Consider the following 16,027-nt stretch of genomic DNA (forward strand, 5'->3'; position numbering starts at 1 on the left):
AAATCAGCATTTTTCTAATGATCTGTAGCCAAACTGTCTGCAAAATGAAAAGACCAATCACGGAGTCCTCTGTTCTCATAGTGAAAACCTACAACTATGTGTGCGGTTCCAGCATTCCAACTTGCATGCACCTCATGCAGGCTTTCTACTGGGGAAGTTGTTTTTAGGAGCTCTGTCAGTGGACAGCCAATATAATTGCCTTTGAGCAATTTCCTTTAAGTCAATTTCATTTCCCAGATCCTTACAGTGTACCTGAAAGGACTTTCTATTGTAGAAGGGCGTGCTGTGACTAAGAGAACCTGTGTGCAGTGCACCTGCCTGTTGAGCAATGTTGCAAATGCAGACAGTTAATTTGCCAAGGTGGTGAATAGGGAGGGGGGATGCAACTCCTAATGGATTGACCTTGCTGAACTTTCCTACAGACTGAGTAGAAAGGCACTGCCAGGTAGAAAGAACTTCCAAACTCCCTCAAGGAAGTTGTAAGCAATAGATTTTGGCTTGCTGTCTTCCTTTGGTTGACCTTAGTAAAGCAGCTTCTCACATCCTGCAAAGAGAAGTACAGCTGCCTTTGGCTGACTTTTACTTCTGCCTGAAGAGCGATTGGGATTTCACTCTACGGACAGAAGAAATCCCACCGGATATTACCTAGTCTGTATCTTTTCGGCAAGACTTTGCCCAACACTAATAAAGGCATTTGTCTGCTCTTTGGGCTTTTGTTTTTGTCGTGAATAAAAACAATGCAGAATCTGGACGTCTAGCTTTTCTGATTGATCTTGTATCACAGGGTGACTCTTTTTTTTTAAACATAATTTATTGGTTTTAGTGAAATACGGATATATTTGATGCCATCAGTCAACATTACATGCCACATATTACATGAATAATAGTTGTTGAGTTACATTCTGTTTATCTGGGTACCCCAGGTAGTATCTCCCTCCCCCCCAACTCGCCCCATTCCCCCTCCCCCCGCAGCGCACTGCAGGCCGTCGCAAATCTTGCCTTCTAATATGGACCGTGTTTGCTCTAAAGACCGGTATTGGGCTGAATAGACTTCACAACTGCTACTCTTAGATACATTTGAACAATTCTTATTTTCTAAATCAGTGGGGCATTTTCCTTGAGTCCCATCTCCGGGCCAGGTTCAAGGGTCCTTTCTTTGGGGGCTCCCCTGTCAGGATCCCGCTGCTGGGGAGGAGTTGCCAGACTCCTGGCAATCGTGCTTTATTTCCTCCACCATAAGCTCCCATGCCTGGGCCCTCTCTATTCTGCCTATGCCCCGCCTTGCGTTTCTCATCAGGACTCTGCTCTCGCAGCCCGACCATCGGTCTAGCTCTCGCCTCCACGTAGTGATGCTAGGGCCATCTGGTGCCTTCCATCTACTGGTGATACACCGCTTGGCTATCATTAGGGTCAGGTCTTGGAATCTGGCAGTAACTTTTGTCTTGGCCGTGTGTGGGAACATATTGAGCAGACAGTGTGCCGGTGTACAGGGTATTATTATTTTTTCAGTGATACGGGCCGTCTCCCTTGTGACCTCCTGCCGGTAATGTGCCAATGCCAGACAGTTCCACATCATGGGGAGGAAATTCGCTTCTTCTTCTCTACATCTAGGGCACTCTGCATCTTCCCTATGAAAGTACCAGTTAATGCGTTCCAGGGTGAGGTATACTTGATGTAACGTATAGAAGCTTATGAGCCTGAATCGTGTGTTCTAATAAACCCTTGGCACCCTTTGCAGTACATTTTTCCAGTCCTTATCCTCCAAGGGGTATATTATGTCCTCTGACCATCGGTTCCTGAGCCCCTAAAGTGGTCTAAGTGAGCCTCTACCTACTGCCCTGTACAGGCATGTGACTGCCTTAATAACCCGCTAGCTATTCCAGTATATTCGCATGTGGCGTGTTGTGGTGGTTCTATTGTGCCCATCTGCCAGTGCCGTCTCATTGCACCTGTGACTGCTCTGTGCAGCAGAAAGTGGCCCTGCAGGACATCCCAGTCAGCTCTGAAGTCATTGAATGGGAGTAGCTCTCCCTCCCTCTAGAGGTCCCCTATCTTTGTCGCTCCTGTCTGTATCCAGTTGTGTATGCGTCCCCATTGTCCCCCGTGCGGCAGTGCCCTGAGCACCAACAGCCGGAGCTCCGGTGAGTATGGGTACTTTGTCTGGGTCTTTTGAAGACTCCTTTTCCAACACCTCTGTATCTCTCTATGCTCACTGATGCGTATGTGGTGTGCTTTGCAGTCCTCAGTAGTGTTTGGAGTAGTTAATCTCTTCCCGGGGTAAAGGGGTGCACCCCCTACCTGGCGTGATTCTCCCTGCCATCCAATGTGTGAATCTCTGCAGTTGCCCCGCCAAGTAGTACGCTTCAATGTCTGGGGTCGCCATCCCCCCTCTCTGCCTGCAGCCTCTTTAGTGTGGCTAAAGACACTCGTCTCATGCCATATCCCCAGATAAATGCAGAGAGGCAGGAGTCGAGCTCCCGGATCCTCTCCCTGTGTATCCAAACAGGTACTGTGATGAAAAAGTCTAGCAGTCGTGGAAGAGCCACCATCTTTAACAGGGTGGTTGTTCCCGCTAGCGAGATGGGAAGTACACCCCCGCCCCATTCTCATATTATCTTTCATACACCCCCGCCCCATTCTCATATTATCTTTCAGGGATCTTAGCGAGAGCTATATGATGTACCTCCCCGTACAGATGCAGACTTCTGTATTTGTTCCCCATCCGCTCTACGCAGGCCAGTGGCTCCACCGCCAGGGCGAACAAAAGGGGAGAGAGTGGGCACCCCTGGCGAGTTCCCTCTCCACCCGATACTGCTTTCAGATCATGCGACCAGTACGCACTCTTGCCTTCGGGCCTGTGTACAGTAGTCTCACACAACACAGAAAGTCCTGTCCCAATCCCATCTTTTCCAGCACCACGAAGAGAAACTCCCACTCCAGGCTGTCAAAGGTCTGTTCTATATCAATAATAAAGATCATCCCCTCCAGTTCTTGCACTGGGTGACTCTTGAAGAAACATTGGGATATATTTGATTTTTAGTAAGATATTTGACCCATGTGAAGTCGGAGTTGACAATGTGTCCGCATTCAAGGATCAGATCACAGACCTTATGCCCACAACAAAATCCTCAGGCTAGGTCAGTCTGGAGCCTTGATCGCCTGAGAGTGAGGGTGAGTATGAGTTTATCCGGTAGACGTCTAGAACCACTCTCTCTGTTTTTTCAAAGTACCAGGTGCATTCCATCTCTTCTGCTTGAAAAGAGATTCTCTTGTTAATAGTATGACCACAACTTAGAATCTGTGAATATTCCTCCGAGTATAAGCATTTTTTTTACGACCTCTTGAACTAGCATACGCATTCCTCCTAGTTTTCAGTTTTTTTTAAAAAAGTCATAGTTACTGGCTGATGTGAATTCCCCTGCTGGGTAAAGGTTGCCCACCTCTAATAATTTAATCCAATGTGGTATTTTATTTAAACTTCCTGACAGTGAAACTAATGGTGAGGTGATCAATCAGAGAGGTAGAAGCAACATGTAGCTAGGTAGATTGACTTGTGTTCTGACTTTACCAACTCTAATATTCGTATGGGATGGAGCAAGTTCATGGTTCTTACAGTGAACTGCCCAAAGCTGAAAATTGATTTTGCAATGAAAATAGCCTTGTCCTGTTGATTCCCTTTCTGATTTAATTTATACAACTCTCCTGATAGGGACAGGGGGCCTAATAGGAATATATTTTTCCTTTCGTCTTTATGTTCCATGATGACACATGTTTACACCTTCTTTCTACCGAACCTTGGCTCACACTCACCCTCTGCATCCCAGTGGCCACATGTATTATCAGCCTTCTACTTTCCTAGTCCATTGTTCTTTAGGAATTTGCCTGCTGGCTGAGTTCTCTCAAAGGCTTTCAAAAGGTCTGTATTGGAAGGGGAAGCATCATAGCTTCTATGGTGTTTGATTTGTCCATCTTTAGTTTTTTGGTTATGGGAAAGATTCAGTTGGTGCTGAAAAGTGAAGCATCCGGAAAGTCTCCTGGGCTAGCTTAGTTCTTGCCTTTTGAGGAAACTATTATAATACCCAGTGAATGGCTCGATGTAAAGAGTGTTTGCTGGTCGTCCTGTAGCACTGACGTTTTCGGTCTAAATAGTGAAAGAATCAGCTCTGTGTTTTTCTGCACTCAACGTTTTGGGAGCTGTTGGTTTGGGGAAAACTAACAACAACAAGATTACAGTGCTTTTACACGTTTTGGGTTCAGATGTTTGGGAGAAGTGGCATGTGAGCACGTTAGCTGGTTACTCCTTCTCAAACCACCTAGGGATTTTATCGTTTCAGGTGGTGTACTGAACCTTAATAAGGTTAAAGCATATGGCTGGATTAAAGGTATTTAACTTTGTTGGATCAATGGGATTGATATGGAAATAATCCTTTTTGACATAACCTCATTCAATATTGTTTTATTTATTAAGTAGTGGAAACATTTTTGGGCATACATTTTTTAATTAAAAACACAGTTGTATAAATAGTTAAAATCAATCTTGATAAAACTGAAGTTTGAATAGCTGCTAACAACCCCCAGATCTGGTTCCTACTAATTTGGCCATACTACTGTGGTCTGTTACCAACTTACAAGACCATGGTCAAATCATTAGATGTAACATTGGACAGCTATCTAAAACTCAGCTTGCAGATTTTAGCTGTAGTTTATGCTTGTACCATTCTCTTTCATAACATATGACCTATTCCAAACTTTCTAATAGGGCAACGTAGACACACTGTAGTCTCCACTCTGATAGGCTCAAGGCTTGTTTACTCCAGTTCCCCCCTTAGATCTTCATGAGGATGCTAATCATTTGTAGTGTTAGCTACCTGCCTTTCAAACACTCTTCCTAACTTTATAAGGGAGTTGGCTACCTACCTCAATTTTAGAGAGTATCAAAACCTCTGTTCCATTCCATAAAGCCAGTTCTCACTTCTGTCCATCACCAAGAGAACAATTGGTGTAGATCATGCTCTATTGATGAAATTAACATTAAAATTAAGTGTAGGAATTGGGTGGGTAAGTCCGGGCAAAGTAAGTAGTAGGTGTTTGCGTAATGGATGTCTTTGTTTGGGAATGTTAGCAGTGAAGGCTTAAAACATAGGATAATTCAATACCTAATCATGCATGCTGCTATCTATTGTACAACTTGTGGGAGTTGTGTGAATGGGTCTTTATACTCTGACTTCTATAGTAAATGAGCATTGGCACGCCCAATAGGTCTGGTGCTGTCTTTCAAACTTTTTGTTTTGTGATGGTTTTTGCATTACTTTGTTTAGGAAACTTCTAGGTGTTTGTCAATCTAAAATAAACATTGACAAAAGGCGAAAATGTTTTTTGATCTAAAAAAAACAAAAAAGACATACATGGACAGCAGGTCTGCAATTAGCAACTAATGCAATAGGTTGTGGCTGTGCCATGCTCCGAAAGAGCAGTGGAAACTAAGTGCAGCACAAAAATGGCTAATCCTTTCAAAACTTTCAAGCTTGAAAAACCAACGGAATTAAGTGCTTCCTAAATACTGTGGAAGAAAAATCCCCAACACCACAGATGTCTCCGGTGGTAGGTGTTAGGGGTAATATGGACACGCGCAAGTGCTACTCATTAGACCCTTCAATAAGTACCAGAACAAATGTTGGTGTCGCCATGTTGCAGGTATTCTGTTTGGAAACATAACTACTCCTGGGATCACATTACATCAGTATGTAGGGACTGAGTCACTATACATCCATACCAAAGGGCCCAAATCTGACTAGCTCATAGTGCCTTACCTCTCCTCCTAACCTTCTCAGAGTAACAAGTAAATTGCCACCCCAGAACTCAACACTCAAGCCCCTTTCTGGGAACCTTGATAACAGATCATCACCTTTCTGTCTCTCACTCATGCATGTCTCCAAGAGATACAGGAAAAGTTTACAATATTAATTGAAGCCATTGTGCTCTATCATGAAGCTATTGTGCTGCATTCAGGATAACATATGCCACTGAGCAAAGAGATCAGCATTATACTCTATGCAGTGAAATCCTATCATTGCAAACGATATAGCTACGTAAGCCTACCTTCACTACGTGAGCACAGTGATATATCAGTGATATCTGGGATTAGTACCGGGCCCCATACCTGGCATTGTAGTTCGCTTGTCTGCATCTCGATTACGCAGAGCTGATGTGCTCGTCCCAAAATCTTTCCTCTGTTAGAAATGCTCCTCTCTGTTTTCAAGTCGGCAAGTCTCAGTTTATACGATAAGCAGTGCCAAAGTAAACCGCAACTGGGTCCCTTTCTTATGTCTAAATGTTAGAATATGCTGATGACTGACCACAGAAGAATACAGGGCTCAATTTTTAAACTTGTATGAAATGTTCAGACTAAGTCCCTGGAAGAAGCACTAAAAAATACAACATGTGCAGTGTATTTCTAAAATAATATTGTGGCACAAAATCAAATGTTTTATTTTGTAACATGTGCAAACCAACGTGGCCTTAAATGTGCAGTAAGACTAAAATAAGGGAGAACTAAGTAGACCCTAAAGGGAATTCACAACAGTACCATACTACTACCCGGGACTGGAGAGAAATACTTTGTGTGTGGATGTGCTCATTGTGAAAGGACAGCATGCCGCCACCCATAGCAACATCACAGACAAATGGATACAGTGTTGCTGAAAACCCCTATAAGTAACTATGTCATTCAGATAATCTTAGTAAAATCAAAAATCCTTGGCTAACACAGACCTAAAAAAGCCAATTCTTCTGCCATTTGCTACCAGCCACTTGCCTTAAAGAAAGAAAGAAGGAAAAAGTACTTCAAGTGCAGCAAATTAAACATGATAAAGGTGCAGCAAATTAAACATGATAAAGGCTCATTGTCTTCCTGGCCAATGTTTGTTAAAGAACCAGTGGTAAAATTGAGTCCAGAATACATTTGTCCTGAATATTTGTCTGCTTATGAATTCAGATTTATAATATGATGCAGAATAGTTTGAAATGGATGCGATATTTATGCTTTGGAATACCAGCAGTCAGATAAACAAAGGACACTTCAAAAAGATTTTACAATACAATTAGCAGTAGACAGCAGTTGGAAAAGCGTAGATGTGTTCTGTTCTCACATCTGGTAGAAAGGCTTTCACCTCAGGCTCTTAACACAATGGTAACATTAAAACAATTATAAAGTAAAGACAAAACACTGGCATTGAAGGGAACTACCTTGTTTGTGGTTGTGCTCATTGTTAAAGAGCAAAATGCAGTCACTCAAAATGAAGTTAACCAGTGGTTGAAGTTGGCTGACCCAATACTCTATGCTGTAGTGGGCGGTAGAAAAATGTGAAGGACACAACAACAGACAAGTGGATGAAAAGAGATAGCTGAAAGCCCTATTAAGTAAGTATATTACACATATAATTTTAGGAAAATCAAAAGGTCTTGGCTAAGGCCAGACCTAAATATGGATCCTAGGGATTGTCATCAAGTAAAGGACTTGCAAGAATGGCTGATGGTAATAAGTTTCAGTGGAGGGGTCTAGAAGGTAAAATGATCTGAGCCAGTAAATTGTGCAGGTCTGTTTGGGTAGAACTAGCACTTTATATTCTAAAATGTGCAATTTGAACAGCGCTCTGTTTTTTTACAGGAAATCAACCATGGTTGCTTGATGATGAGGAGAGGAGATGAGATGCGATTGCCATCAGAACCAGACCCAATATCCTTAAGCACAAAGTTTAATCCCTTGTCTGAGTGGAGAATGAGAAGTCAGGGGGCTATTGTGGCTGGGCTGTCTAATTTACTAAGGAAATGGGCAGAATGTTTGTATGTTTTGTACTTATATAAAGTGCAGTAGTAATGAAAAATGTCATATACATAGAGGGACTAAGTAAAGCACCAAGGTTTTAGGCAGATGGGGTAAATTTCAAAGTATCAAGAGGAAACTAAATAGAGGTAGGTAGGTGCAGATACATCTAGTTTAAAACGTCCTTCTTGGATGAATTTAACATGGGGAAATGTAGAGTCATCCAGTAGCGATTAGCAGTAAGGTAAATAAATCTGCATTACCCGAGGGACCATGGAAAGGTTGGAAATAAGAAAAAGATGTGGTTGTCCTTTTTTTGTAAAGATGGCATGAGAAGAAAAATGTGATGTTATTACCATGGCATGGGAGGTAGAGCGATAAGGAAGAGGACCCAAGATTGAGCCCCAGATCACCAATTGCCAGTAAATTAGAATTGAGGCTTGGATACTCAGGTGATTGAACGAAAATGGTCGGTGAGGTAAAAGGCGAACCACCTGTATGCTGTGCCGGAGAAAGATATAGAGGTAAACAAGGATAGTTAAGTATGATGATCCACAGAGAAGAATGTGGGAGATCAAGCACTGTAAAGGATGTGTAGTTGGTGAGGAGATCGGCTGAGAAATCCAGGCAGGCGCTGCAGTATCAGGAAAAACGACAAGAAATGAGCACAAGCATTTGCAATGCACTACGTCTCGCATTTGCCAGAGTTGGAACTATTGCCATTGCAAATGACAATGCCTATTATTTATGGGTTTTGAAAGCCTGCAAGCGTTGCGTAAACATGCACTTTGTACTTCTAGTTTAGTGTAAAGCAGGCAACTACATGTAGGATGTATGCTCAAGTGTAAGCCAGAGTATGAAATGTGTCGGAGCAATAATTCTCTCAGACGCTGGCGTTCATCACCTCACGGTGTCTTCCGTATCCAAACAATTCGCTGGAACCAATGCAATGCTGGATTGACAGCAAACTTGTATTAAATACAAAACCTTGGATCTGTTAAAGAGGGCTATTCTGCCTACACAAGACGAGGTCGCTATCACCGACAGCGATTCAATATGTATAAAAATGAAAGTATGTCTTGTTTATCATTTTTGCATTACTACACCATTCATCCGATCGGCATGAAACTTTGGGAAGTTGTTGAGTACACTCCCGCAAAGGTTTCTGGCAAAAACAAATAACAAAAATTGTTAAATATCGCCCCCCCCCCCGCACCCAGGGCCCTCATAATCTTTCCAATACTGAACGTTTACAGTTTCCGGTGCGACTCGCTTTTGCAATGACCATCAACAAAGCACAAGGACAATCGCTGCAAGTGTGTAGACTAGATTTGGAGAATCTGTGCTTCTCACATGGACAACTGTATGTGCCAGCTCACGCATCGGAAAAGGATGTATGACGGTACGACGTGGGCTATTACCAAGCGTACCGTTACAACGCATGTTTTACAACACAAGTCGTTACCACGACTTGCGCTGTGGGGTGCGGACTTAGGAATAGTTTAATTTACTATTCCAACACCAGTCCCCGTGGATAGTAGGGAAGGTGTTGGAATAGTAAATTAACTATTCCTTGTCCTTGAGCGCCCCCCAGTGCAAGTCGTAGTTATGACTTGCGTTGTAAGAGACGCGTCGTAATGGTAGCGCGGGGTAACATCCGAGTCGTAAAGGATGTTCCCCATCGGAAAACCTTCTGATTTATTTGTGTACGCACCACACGGAAAATCAAAAGATACCGTGTATCCACAAGCACTTGATTAAATAAACAGAATTAAAACACCACTTTAAAATGTTTTCCATATTAAAATGAATAAGTTTCAATAAAAATGACACAATGTAAATTGAATGTTATAACAAGTTTCCTTAAATTTCCTTTCTTCTGAGATCGCAGCAACGCGCGACGGGTAAGCTAGTAATTAATACAATCTCTGCACGGTTATTGTACCTGCCTACGACAGACGCATTATACCATGACGGGTCAAGCTTGAAGATTCCAACTATACGTGATTGTGCCTCATTCATAACAGCCACCCAGATTCCTTGAACTAAGGGTGTTGACCACTGGGAAATAGAAGAAATCGCCACCAAGTGGATTGGCAATCACAACAGGAGCCTTAGTACCATTAGTCTCCAGAATTCTCCTTCCTGAAGAGACCCCCACATCCACAGTGGACTTGAAACGTTGTCGACAATAGAGTTTTGCACTATGTAGCTATGGGGTATTTCCGCAGACCACAAGCTGCTTCCCGCCTAAGTGCTAAGGCCTCCTCCGTCCCCACTTAAGTGTTGCTCTGCACCAATGAGCCTCTCCAGACAGTGACTGAGCTTTCCAGTGCACAGCCAGAAACCTACATGTAATTAATAATGCTAGGTTAATAAATCTATATGTAGCTTTGGAAGCTTTGGGGCATTTAAAATGGGCCAAGAAATGAGCTCTCCAAGGTACACACCCCTGTGTGGTCGGTGACTTCCTTTAGTGCTTTAGAAACCGCATCCCATGGCATTCTGGCAGCCGGACAATTCCAAAACATGTGTCCCATATCAGCCCTCTTCTGCAGCGCGGACATGTGGAAAAATTCCCAAATATTCGATGGACTGATACTGCGTAAAGGTACAATCAATGAAGGATATTATGCTGGATATATTGGAGCTTCGCATTTCGCAATACTTTCCTTTGGTAATGAAGCACTCTTTCCCATTCTTTGTGTGTCAGGGCTCTACCTACACCTCCCTTCCATCCTCTGTGTGTCCCTGCAAGTGGATCCTGTGTAGTATATGTACGGGTCCGTACGAACCATGTTATGAGTCAATGCGTGCTGCCCGTTATACATTGTGAGTGCATTAATGGATGTTGGTCAGGTGCTGTGTCCATTATGCCAGTTAAGCTCTCCAGTACAGCCATTAAGTTGCCATAAGCTAGAAAGTGACCAGCCGGAAGTCCATACTCCTATTGAAAAGGATCACAGTGCATGAGCACTCTGTCCTCGAATAACACTCCTAGTGTAGTTACTCCGGCCATCTCACAAGCCTCCATCCACACTGTGCCTAGCCATTCAGTAAACTGGGTTATAGAATTTAGGGGGATCTCCGAGACATACGTGGCATAAGTTTGCAGACTGCACTGAAAGCTACTATGCGCTATCTTCAATAACCTATTGCCATTGTCTCAGAGTTAACCCTGGGGTAGGGCAAGTTTGTGGTTCAGATTATGTGGCCAGTCAAGTGTGGGAAGGATGACTGCCTCTGTAAGGCCACCTGAAAGCCAGTCTGCTGGCCACTGCAGTTGGGCTGCCAAATAATAATGGTCGGAGCCTCTAGCCCCCCTTTCTTGACCAGTAGTTGTAATGTGCAAAGTGCAACTCGCAGCCTCCCCTTGTTCCAGGTGAAACTGCAGAATGTAGAGTACGAAATGTAGATTTTGGGATGTGGACTGGGAGGTTATGAAAGTAATAAAACAGCCGGTGAACATTACCATCTTTGAAAAAGTGATACTGCCTTTCACCGTGAGCGGCAAGGTGCTCCAGAATGTCATCTGGGGTGCAACGAGGCCATGGGCCGAGTTAGATTGGCAACTATTAGGTCTTGAGTTGCATGATAGATGTTAATTCCCAGATAGCGAAAAGTGTGGGATTCCCAGCGCAATAATTGTGATACTGAAAGCAGCTCTTGTTGGGAGCAATCTCGGTGCAGGGGAAATACACAGGACTTCGTCTAAGTCACACCTAACCCAGAGGCAGCACGGAATTCCTGTCATATGGGATGAATATCCACAATTCCCTCCCGGATATCACAGATGTAAAATGACGTGATCCGCATATAGTAAAATCACATGCATCTCATCCTGCAATGGATTGCCCTTGGCCTGGAGCCGAAGCCTCTGTGCCAGAGTTTCCATTATCAGGGCAAACAACAGAGAGGACAGTGGGCACCCTTGCCGCTTCCCTCTACTCATGTGAAAGGAAGGAGAGATGCATTGTCCAATTTTTAGGTTTTGCCTGCATGAAATCACTTGTATTTAATATATCTTAAAAGGGGGCTCTTATCAATTCCCTTCTACAAATTACTGGATTAATTCGCTTTTGTGTGGAATTATTTTTTTGTTAACTTTCCCTGACTGCACACATTTATGATACTTCTACTAAAGCTTTTCACACTGTTAAAGCCCCATTCACTGTCAAGATAAGATCCTCTTCACACGGAAAAGGCAGACAGCTTCTAAACACCTGCTGGAATGCTTGCTTTTTATTATTTAGTTGTGTAGGCTTTAGCCTTAGAACGTATGTGGCATTTCCTCTTCATTCCTCAGTACCTTTCTTTGCACTTTTTAGGCATTATCGAATCGATTTATTTCAACTTAATTTGTTTGATCTTTATGATCAAATTCCAAAAGTTGAAATAAACATTGCACGTTAAAAATAAAGGTAATATTCAAGAGCTATGCTATATTTTACTACTAAACAGGCAGCCACAAGTGCAGTTACTTTGCAGTCAACGGGGTCATGATTTGAATGGTGCAGCAGGTTCAGTAACACTGGGCCCAAAAGTTGTTAGAACTCGTCTAAACACATAATATTGCTATATTTCACTACTAAACAGGCAGTCACAATTGGAGTTACCTTACAGTTAAACAGGACTGGACTTGATTTAAATGGTGCTGCAGGTGCAGTGGTATCGGGGCCAAAAGCTCTCTGAACCCCACTAAACCCAGATTATTGCCAAAACGTAAAACTAAACAGACAGTCACAAGTGCAGTTACCTTGCAGACAACAGGGTCATGATTTCAATGGTGCAGCAGGTAAAGAGATACCAGGACCAAACGTTCTAGGCACCCCCACTATTCACCTAAAATTGCTATATTTTATTGCTAAACAGGCAGCCACAAGTGCAATTATCTTGCAGGCAACAGGGTCATTATTTGAATGGTGCAGCAGGTGTGGTGGCACCGGGCTCTAAAGCTTTCAGAACTCCTCTTAACTCCTAATATTGCTATATTTTACAACTAAACAAGCAGTGCTGGGTCATGATTTCAGTAGTGCAGCAGGTGCAGTGGCACCAGGACAAAAATATCCAGGCACCCCACTAAACACCTAATTTTACTATATTTTATTCCTAAATAGGCACCCACAAGTGCAGTTAACTTGCAGACAACAGGGTCATGATTTTAATGGTGCAGCAGGTACAGTGGCACTGGGCCCAAAAGCTTTAAGGACCTCACTAAACTCAGAATATTGCTAAATGTTACTTCTAAACAGGTAGTCTCAAGTGCTGTTATCTAGCATGCACTAGAACCATAATTCAATGGTGCTGCAGGTGCATTGGCACCGGGGCCAAAATGTTTCAGAACTCCTCTAAATACCAAATATGGGTATATTTAACTACTAAGTAAGCAGTCACAAATGCAGTTATCTTGTAGGCACTAGGGTTGTGATTGAAATGGTGCAACAGGTGCAATGACACAGTGGCCCAATGCTCTAGGGACCCCACTAAACACCTAATATTGCTGTATTTTATTCCTAAACAGGCAACCACAAGTGTAGTTACCTTTCAAACAACGGACATGATTTGAATGGTGCAGCAGGAGGAGTGGCACCAGGACAGAAAGCTCTAGGCATCGCACTAAACCCAGATTATTTCTATATTGTACTACTAAACAAGACAGTCGGAAGAGCATTTATCTAGCAGGCAGTAGGGTCATGATTTGAGTGGTGCAGCAGTTTCAATAGCACCAGGACTGACCGCTCTAGGCACCCCTCTGAACCTATTATTGCTGTATTTTATTACTATGCAGGCAGACACAAATGCAGTTATCTTGCAGTTAAAAGGGGCTTGATTTACATGGTGCAGTGGCACTAGGGCAAACAGCTTTAGGGACCCGACTAAACGCAGAATATTGCTAAGTGTTACTACCAAACAGGCAGTCACTATATAGTTATCTAGCAGGCACTAGCACTAAGATTTCAATGGTGCTGCAGGTTTCAGCTGCACCAGGGCACAACTCTCTAGGAACCCCTCTAAACATCAAATATTGCAATATTTTACTACGAAGCAGGCTGTCACAAGTGCAGTTACCTTACAGACATTAGGGTCATGATTTGAATGGTGTAGCAGGTGCAGTGGCACCAGGGCCAACAGTTATCATAACTCCTCTATACACATAATATTGCTATTACATCAATTAATTCTATAATTTCCCTCTTTCATTTTTCAAAGTTTTGCTTTTACTGACCTGTACTATACCACTAGTAACAGCACACTATATTGCCTTTTTGTACATAAACAAGTCCTAGCAGACTTTGTCTAACTTATATTGTACAGCTGCTCAGCAAGCTACAACAAAAAACAGCTTACTATTAATCAAATAGGGGAAACCTAATGCATTTACCAATGCTTGTTACTTGTGCTGTGAGTTCACAATATAAAAGCCGGATAAGGCCATGTAACTGGTCTAGGATGCCCAAGGCAGTTAGCGTTGAGAATAGATACCCCAGTTTATTGTAACAAATGCTTTCTCCAAGTCCTGCACCATGGCATATTCCCACTGGACTTTGGAGAATTCCATCACTCTGTACAGCCGGCAAATGTTTAAGGTAGTGGATCTTCCGGGCACAAAACTGTTCAGATCCGGATGTACCAGTTGGGGAATGTGTTTAAAACATTTACGCACTATGATTTTACACAGGATCTTATAGTCAGTACCCAGCATCGATAATGGCCGATAATAGGTATGGTCTAATTCGTCCTTGTCTGGTTTTGGGAGGGATGCTATCAATGATGCACGCATTGTGGACGGGAGACAGCCACTCATTTTGGTATAATTCTAGTAATTTGGGAGCCAAGTGGTGCTCGTATGCCTTATAAAATTCAATTGGTGGCCTATCGAGTCCCGGGGTTTTGTTGGTTGCTGTTTCCCTAATGGCCGCTTTAACTTCCTGCAGAGTAAGAGGAGAATTGAGCTTGTGCCTGTCCAACGGAGACAGCTCTGCAAGGATTACATAGTCTAGGAAAGAGCACATATGGTCATGGCGGTCCACATTTGGGGTGGGGGGGTCATAGAGAGCTTGGTAATGCATAGTGAATGCCTCATGGATGCTCATGTAAGCCATAGCCAGTGTTCCCTGAGGGGTCCGAACCATTGAGGTAGGCAAAGTCATCACTGCTCAATACCCAAGCCAGCAGGCTGCCCGATTTGTCTCTATCCTTGTGCATCTTGGCCTGGTATGCGCGGAAACAGTGAGACAGTGAGACAGTGCAGTCGCTCAACAGGGCGGGCATGGTCACCCAGAGCTTCCGTCAATGTATTCTTCTTTGTGTGGTTCTCGCAAGCGTTAGTTTCTAATTGAGTCAGTGAGGACTCGATACACATCAGATCTCCGTGTAAGACAGCCCTGGCCATCACGACTGTGCGGATGCAATGTCCCTGAAGAACTACCTATATTGCTTCCCAATCTATTTGTCTGGAAGAAGATGTGCCCCAGTTTTTAACCAGGTATTAGTAGAGGGTCTCTACTCCGTGGTATCGCGGAATACCTGGTCCTCCGACAGAGCAGGCTGCAGTCTATAGGTGGGGACCGGCAGCCGTACCACACCCCACACCACACCAATTGCAAGGTATTATGTTCAGAAAACGTCTTCCCTAAGTACACTGCACCTGTTGCCAGTAGCCATGTGGCCGGATCACACACGTTCCAATCCATGCGAAAATACAGGTTGTGCGGAGGAGAGTAGTAGGAAAAGTCCCTAGTGATTGAATGGAGTGATCTCCAACAATCTAACAAGGACCAGTGTTGTAGCCATTGCATGAGTTGCATGAGTTGGGCCACTGATATAACCACTGGGGTTGTAGGAAGAGGCGGGTGTGAACGATCCAGACTCTGGTCTGAAAGCAGTCACATTCGCCATCAAGATTCCATGGTATATGAGCCTTCTTCGTAAGTGTTATGGAGAAATGAGAGAGGAGTTTTTGCGCTACATTGGGGGCATATATCCTTCCTAAAAGGACTTCCCTACCATCCAATTACCCCTTCACCAATACATAGTGCCCTTCAGGGTCCTTCTCTGATCTCAGGAGCCAGAAAGGAACCCCGGACTGACCCACTTCAAAGTGCTTCCTAACTAAGCCAGAGTACGTTGTGCAAAAACATTGCCCTCGCCAATGCTTCTGCAAGTGGACATCCTCCACATGAATCTTCTGTAATAAGGCGATTT

The 16,027-nt window shown here is 43.5% G+C and overlaps 1 protein-coding gene across 1 annotated transcript in view; it reads left to right on the forward strand.

Annotated features, from left to right (window-relative positions):
* AADAT (aminoadipate aminotransferase) overlaps positions 1 to 16,027 on the forward strand; it is a 348,907-nt gene that overhangs the window by 132,424 nt on the left and 200,456 nt on the right. The window lies entirely within an intron of this gene.

Source organism: Lissotriton vulgaris, chromosome 3_1 (genome assembly GCF_964263255.1).
Source record: "Lissotriton vulgaris chromosome 3_1, aLisVul1.2, whole genome shotgun sequence".
NCBI classification, from domain to species: Eukaryota; Metazoa; Chordata; class Amphibia; order Caudata; family Salamandridae; genus Lissotriton; species Lissotriton vulgaris.